We start from the raw sequence: 8,009 nt of genomic DNA on the forward strand, positions 1-8,009 counted from the left end.
AATGAAGAAAGAAAGCATGAAAAGTTGGAGAACTCGTGAAGAAATGAAAGAACCGGAAAGCTGTCAAGCTGACCTCTTCGCACTTAAACAACCATAACTTGAGCTACAGAGGTCCAAATGATGCGGTTCCAGTTGGGTTAGAAAGCTAACATCCGGGGCTTCGAAATGATATAAATTTTGCCATATGTTGCTTCGCGTTCAGGGGCGCGCACGCGCAAGGCCACTTTAATGAAATCGTCCCCAGCGGTTTTAGGAGCCTTGTGGGCCCAATCCAACTCATTTCTGATGCTATTTAAGTCAAGGATTGAAGAGAGATGAGACATCTAGTTACCATTAGTTTAGTTTAGCTTAGTTTAGTAGTTAGAATTAGTTTCTAGAGAGAGAAGCTCTCACTTCTCTCTAGAATTAGGATTAGGTTTAGCTCTTAGATCTAGATTTTAATTCATCTTCTTCTACTTCTATTTTCTCAATTCCTTGCAGTTACATTCATTCTTCTTCCATTCTTTTGTTGCAATTTCCTTTATGTTGTTCTTATGCTTTGTTGTAGATCTACTATTGTTCCTTCCATTTTCTTCTAATAATTGTTCTTCTTTGCTTTTCTATTGTTGATCTCTTGCCTTTGTAGTTAGATCTCTCTTTAATTCTTGAAATTTATGTTGTTTACTTTTATTGCCTTTTATGTGTTTGTTGAAATGCCTCTTCTAGATATAGTATAGATTTTGTTCCTCTTGGCCTAGGTAGAGTAATTAGTAACACTTGAGTTATCTAATTCCTTTGTGATTGATAATTGGAGAGATTGCTAATTGGTTTGGAGTGCACTAAAGCTAGTATTTCCTTGGGAGTTGGCTAGGACTTGTGGCTCACGTCAATTCATCCACTTGACTTTCCTTTATTTAGTAAGGGTTAACTAAGTGGTAGCAATGAACAATTCTCATCACAATTGAGAAGGATAACTAGAATAGGACTTCTAATTTTCATACCTTGCCAAGAGCCTTTTATAGTTGTTAGTTTATTTTCATTGCCATTTACTTTTCATGCTTCATATCAAAACCCCAAAATAACTCACAACCAATAACAAGACACTCTATTGTGATTCCTAGGGAGAACGACCCGAGGTTCAATACTTCGGTTTATAAATTTAGGGGTTTGTTTTAGTGACAAACAACTTTTTGTATGAAAAGATTATTGTTTGGTTTAGGAACTATACTTGCAACGAGAATTCATTTGTGAAATTCTAAACCATCAAAAATCCAATCGTCAAAATGGCGCCGTTGTCGGGGATTTGCAATGGTGTTATGTTATTGGTTATTGTACATATGTGAATAGTGTAAATAGCTTGTCTTTTGCTTGTTTACTAGATTTTGTTAGTTTTATTTTGTCTTTCCATAATGAATTCTCACTATGGCTATGAGTTTGGTCCTGATTGTGTTGTAGGAAATGTGAACTTTAATGGCAACATGTACCATGGATGGAACCATCAAAGATGGGAGGAGCCTCAAGGAATTGATCACTCCTATTGGCAACAACCTCCGGATACTTATAGGTATAATTTCCATCCTAATGCATGTCAATTTAATGGCTATGATGACTCTTCTTGTGACACTCAACAACCACCATCATATGCCTATGAATCTCATCCTCAACATGAACCTCAACCATACTCACAAGCCTTTCCACATCAAGCACCTTCCTATGATCCATATCCACCATATGACCAATCATTCATGCCATATTCTTATGACCAATATGAGCGAGAACCCTTAGAACCACCACAACCCTATCAAGATTACTCCCAAGAACCACCTCAATACCACAGCTACTTTTATGAGTCTTGGCCGTGGCCCAAAGCACTTTGTTTTCCAGTATTACCACCGGATACATAAATGCCACAGACACATAATTGGGTGAACCTTTTCAAATTGTGACTCAGCTTTGCTAGAGTCCCCAATTAGAGGTGTCTAGGGTTCTTAAGCACACTCTTCTTTTGCTTGGACCTCGACTTTAACCGCTCAGTCTCAAGTTTTCACTTGACACCTTCACGCCACAAGCACATGGTTAGGGACAGCTTGGTTTTGCCGCTTAGGCCAGGATTTTATTCCTTTGGGCCCTCCTATCCACTGATGCTCAAAGCCTTGGATCCTTTTTATTACCCTTGCCTTTTGGTTTTAAGGGCTATTGGCTTTTTCTGCTTGCTTTTTCTCTTTTTTTTTGTTTTTTTCCTTCTATTTTTTTTCGCTATTTTTTTCTGCAAGCTTTGTATTCACTGCTTTTTCTTGCTTCAAGAATCATTTTTTTATGATTTTTCAGATTATCAAATAACATGTCTCCTTGTCATCATTCTTTCAAGAGCCAACATATTTAACATTCTTTGAACTACAACTTCAAAAGGCATATGCACTGTTCAAACATACATTCAGAAAACAAAAAACATTGTCACCACATCAATATAATTAAACTAAGTTCAAGGATAAATTCAAAACTCATGTACTTCTTGTTCTTTTGATTTAAAACATTTTTCATTTAAGAGAGGTGATGGATTCATAGGACATTCATAACTTTAAGACAAAGTTACTAAATACTAATGATCATGTAATAAGACACAAAACATAATTAAGCATTTAACATAAATAAAACGAAAAACAGAAGAAATAAGAACAAGGAATGAGTCCACCTTAGTGATGAGTGCGTTTTCTTCTTGAGGAACCAATGATGTCCTTGAGCTCTTCTATGTCTCTTCCTTGTCTTTGTTGCTCCTCCCTCATTGCTTTTTAATCTTCTCTAATTTCATGAAGGATGATGGAGTGCTCTTGATGTTCCACCCTTAGTTGTCCCATGTTGGAACTTAGTTCTCCTAGGGAGGTGTTGATTTGCTCCCAAAAGCTTTGTGGAGGAAAGTGCATCCCTTGAGGTAACTCAGGGATTTCATGGTGATGAGCTTCTTGGGCTCCATGAGTGGGCTCTCTTGCTTGCTCCATCCTTTTCTTGGTGATGGGCTTTTCTTCTTCAATGGGCAAGTCTCCTTCTATGAAAGCTCCGGCTGAGTAACATAGATGGCAAATAAGATGAGGAAAAGCTAGCCTTGCTGAGGGGGAAGGCTTGTCGGCTATTTTGTAGAGTTCATTGGAGATGATTTCATGAACTTCTACTTCCTCTTCAATCATGATGCTATGAATCATGATGGCCTGATCCACAGTAACTTCAGATCGGTTGCTAGTGGGGATGATGGAGCGTTGGATGAACTCCAACCATCCTCTAGCTAAAGGCTTGAGGTCCAGTCTTCTTAGTTGAACAGGTTTGCCTTTGGAGTCAATCTTCCACTGAGCTCCTTCCTCACATATGTCCATAAGGACTTGGTCCAACCTTTGATCAAAGTTGACCCTTCTTGTGTAAGGACGTGCGTTCTCTTCCATGTTTGGCAAGTTGAACGCCAACCTCACATTTTCCGGACTAAAATCTAAGTATTTCCCCCGAACCATGGTAGTATAATTCTTTGATTTCGGGTTCTTACGTTGATCCTGGTTCCTAGTGATCCATGCATTGGCATAGAACTCTTGAACCATTAGGATGCCGACTTGTTGGATGGGGTTTGTTAGCACTTCCCAACCTCTCCTTTGGATTTCATGTCGGATCTCCGGATACTCATTTCTTTTGAGTTTGAAAGGGACCTCGGGGATCACCTTCTTCTTAGCCACAACATCATAGAAGTGGTCTTGATGGGCTTTGGAGATGAACCTTTCCATCTCCCATGACTCGGATGTAGAAGCTTTTATCTTCCCTTTCCCTCTTCTAGAGGATTCTTCGGTCTTAGGTGCCATCAATGGTAATGGAAAAACAAAAAAGCTTATGCTTTTACCACACTAAACTTAGAATATTTCTCGCCCTCGAGCAATAAACGAAAGAATAAAAGAAGAAGAAGAAATACGGAGAGGGAGAGGGAGATGTGGTTACGGTCAAGAAGAGAAGAGAGGGTTGTGGTGTGTGAATTTGGTGAAGAATGGAGGGATTTATATAGAGAAGGGAGGGGGGGTAAGATTTCGGCCATATGGGTGGGTTTGGGTGGGAATTCGGTTTTGAATTTTGAAGGTAGGTGAGGTTTATGAGGTAGGTTTATGGGGAAGAGTGGGTGGATGTGAGTGGTGAGGGGCTAATAGGGAAGAGTGATGGAGGTGATAGGTGAAGGGTTTTTGGGGAAGAATGTTTATGGGATTGTGTGAAAGAGGGGTGAGAAGAAGTGAGTGGAGGTAGGTGGGGATCTTGTGGGGTCCACAGATCCTGAGATGATCCTGTGGAGTCCACAGATCTTGAGATGATACTGTGGGGTCCACAGATCCTGAGATGATCCTGTGGGGTCCACAGATCCTTAGGTGTTTAAGGATTTACACCCTTGCACCAAATTAGGCATGTAAAATGCCTTAGCACACAACTCTGGGCGTTCAATGCCAGGTTGGTGCCCATTTTGGGCGTTCAACGCTCATTTGTTGGCCATTTCTGGCGTTGAACGCCAGAACCATGCATGTTCTGGGCGTTCAGCGCCAGTTTTCCTCCAGGGTGCAGTTCTGGCGTCCAGCGCCAGATTGGTGCCCATTTTGGGCGTTCAGCGCCAGAACCATGCTCTGTTCTGGCGCTGAACGCCAGACAGATGCTCCTCCAGGGTGTGATTTTTCTTCTGCTGTTTTTGATTCCGTTTTTGATTTTTTTGTTTATTTTGTGACTCCACATGATCATGAACCTAAGAAAACATGAAAAACAATAGAAATAAAAATAGAATTAGATAAATAAAAAAAATTGGGTTGCCTCCCAACAAGCACTTCTTTAATGTCAATAGCTTGACAGTGGGCTCTCATGGAGCCTCACAGATGTTCAGAGCATTTGTTGAGACTTCCCAACACCAAACTTAGAGTTTAGATATGGGAGTTCAACACCAAACTTAGAGTTTGGTTGTGGCCTCCCAACACCAAACTTAGAGTTTGACTGTGGGGGCTCTGGTTGACTCTGTAGTGAGAGAAGCTTTTCATGCTTCCTCTCCATGGTTGTAGAGAGAGATCCTTGAGTCTTAAACACAAGGTTATCCTCATTTAATTGAAGGATTAGTTCTCCTCTGTCAACATCAATCACAGCTCTTGCTGTGGCTAGGAAGGGTCTTCCAAGGATGATGGATTCATCCTCATCCTTCCCAGTGTCTAAGATTATGAAATCAGTAGGGATGTAAAGGTCTTCAACCTTCACTAACACGTCCTCTACTTGTCCATAAGCCTATTTTCTTGAACTGTCTGCCATCTCTAATGAGATTTTAACAGCTTGCACCCCATAGATTCCCAGTTTTTCTATTACAGAGAGGGGCATGAGGTTTATCCCTGAACCAGGGTCACACAGGGCATTAAAGATCATGGTGCCTATGGTACAAGGGATCAGGAACTTTCCAGGATCCTGTTTCTTCTGAGGCAATCTTAGTTGCTCCAGATCACTCAGTTTATTGGTGAATAAGAGAGATTCATCCTCCCAAGTCTCATTACCAAATAAACTGGCGTTCAGCTTCATGATTGCACCAAGGTACTTGGCAACTTGCTCTTCAGTAACATCTTCATTCTCTTCAGAAGAAGAATACTCATCAGATCTCATGAAGGGCATAAGGAGGTTTAAGGGGATCTCTATGGTCTCTAGAAGAGCCTCAGACTCCTTTGGTTCCTCAAAGGGAAACTCCTTGTTGATCACTGGACGTCCCAGAAGGTCTTCCTCCTTGGGATTCACGTCCTCCTCCTCACAAGTGGGTTCGACCATGATAGTTATATCAATGGCCTTGCATTCTCCTTTTGGATTTTCTTCTGTATTGCTTGGGAGAATATTGGGAGGAATTTTAGTGACCCTTTTACTCAGCTGACCCACTTGTGCCTCCAAACTTCTGATGGAGGACCGTGTTTCATTCATGAAACTCAAAGTGGCTTTAGATAGATCAGAGACTAAGTTTGCTAAATTAGAACTATTTTGTTCAGAGTTCTCTGTCTTTTGCTGAGTGGATGATGAAAAAGGTTTACTATTGTTAAACCTGTTTCTTCCACCATTATTAAAGCCTTATTGACGCTTTTGTTGATCCTTCCATGAGAAATTTGGATGATTTCTCCATGATGGGTTATAGGTGTTTCCATAAGGTTCACCCATGTAATTTACCTCTGCTATTGCAGGGTTCTCAGGATCATAAGCCTCTTCTTCAGAAGATGCCTCTTGAGTACTGTTGGATGCATTTTGCATTCCATTCAGACTCTGAGTAATCATATTGACTTGGTGAGTCAATATTTTGTTCTGAGCCAATATGCCATTCAGAGTATCAATTTCAAGAACTCCCTTCCTTTGAGGTGTCCCATTACTCACAGGATTTCTCTCAGAAGTGTACATGAATTGGTTGTTAGCAACTATGTCAATAAGTTCTTGAGCTTCTGCAGGCGTTTTCTTTAGGTGTATGGATTCACCTGCAGAAGTATCCAATGACATTTTAGCTAAGTCAGATAGACTATCATAGAAGATATCCAGGATAGTCCATTCTGAAAGCATGTCAATAGGACACTTTTTGGTCAGTCCTTTATATCTCTCCCAAGCTTCATAGAGGGATTCACCTTCTTTTTGTCTGAAGGTCTGAACGTCCACTCTAATTTTACTAAGCTTTTGAGGATGAAAGAACTTGGCTAAGAAAGCCTTGACCAGCTTATCCCATGAGTTCAGGCTATCCTTAGGTTGAGAGTCCAACCAGAGTCTAGCTCTGTCTCTTACAGCAAAAGGGAAAAGCATGAGCCTGTAGACTTCAGGATCTACTCCATTAGTCTTTACAGTATCACATATCTGCAAGAATTCAGTTAAGAACTGAAAAGGATCTTCAGATGGAAGTCCATGAAACTTGCAGTTTTATTGCATCAGAGAAACTAGCTGAGGTTTCAGCTCAAAATTGTTTGCTCCAATGGTTGGGATGGAGATGCTTCTTCCATGTAAACTGGAATTTGGTGCAGTAAAGTCACCAAGCATTCTCCTTGCATTGTTGTTAGGTTCGGCTGCCATCTCCTTTACTTGTTCGAAATTTTCAATCAAGTTGTCTCTGGATTGTTGTAATTTAGCTTCTCTTAGTTTCTTCTTCAGAGTCCTTTCAGGTTCTAGATCAGCTTCAACAAGAATGCCTTTTTCCTTGTTCCTGCTCATAAGAGAGAGAAGAAAACAAGAAAATAAGAGGAATCCTCTATGTCACAGTAAAGAGGTTCCTTATCGTTAGTAGAAGAAAAGAAGAGAAAAATCTGAACTCAGAAAGAGAGAGAAAGGGTTCGGATTTTTGGTGGGTGAGGGGGAGATGTTAGTAGATGAATAAATAAAAAGAAGGAGATGAGAGAGAAGGAGGATTTTCGAAAACAATTTTTGAAAAAGAGTTAGTGATTTTCAAAAACAGTTTTTGAAAAAGGTTAGTAATTTTCAAAAATAAAAAATTAAAATAATTAATTAATAAAAAAAAAGAAATTTTTGAAAAGGAGGGAGATATTTTCGAAAATTAGAGAGAGAGAGAGAGTTAGTTAGGTAGTTTTGAAAAAGATAAGAAACAAACAAAAAGTTAGTTAGTTAGTTGAAGCAAATTTTGAAAACCAATTTTGAAAAGATAAGAAGATAAGAAGTTAGAAAAGATATTTTGAAATCATATTTTTGAAAAAGGTAAGATAAGAAGATATTTTTGAAAAGATATGATTGAAATTGGTTTTGAAAAAGATAGGATTTTTAAAATCACAATTAATGACTTGATTCACAAGAAATCATAAAAAATGATTCTAGAACTTAAAGTTTGAATCTTTCTTAACAAGCAAGTAATAAACTTCAAATTTTTGAATCAAAACATTAATTGTTATTGTTATTTTCGAAAATTATGTGATAAAGATAAGAAAAAGATTTTTGAAAAATATTTTTAGAATTTTCGAAAATAACTAAGAAGAATGAAAAAGATTTGATTTTTGAAAAAGATTTTGAAAAAGATGAGATTTTTAAAT

General features: G+C 39.0%; 1 non-coding gene across 1 annotated transcript; it reads left to right on the forward strand.

The window, feature by feature from the left end:
• The first annotated feature begins 6,539 nt into the window (after window positions 1-6,539).
• Window positions 6,540-6,648, forward strand: LOC112752222 (small nucleolar RNA R71). The gene has a single exon (XR_003176666.1). It is a non-coding gene; the product is annotated as a small nucleolar RNA R71 (small nucleolar RNA).
• The last annotated feature ends 1,361 nt before the right edge of the window (window positions 6,649-8,009 follow it).

The sequence above is a fragment of the Arachis hypogaea genome, chromosome 15, assembly GCF_003086295.3.
Source record: "Arachis hypogaea cultivar Tifrunner chromosome 15, arahy.Tifrunner.gnm2.J5K5, whole genome shotgun sequence".
Classification (NCBI taxonomy): Eukaryota; Viridiplantae; Streptophyta; class Magnoliopsida; order Fabales; family Fabaceae; genus Arachis; species Arachis hypogaea.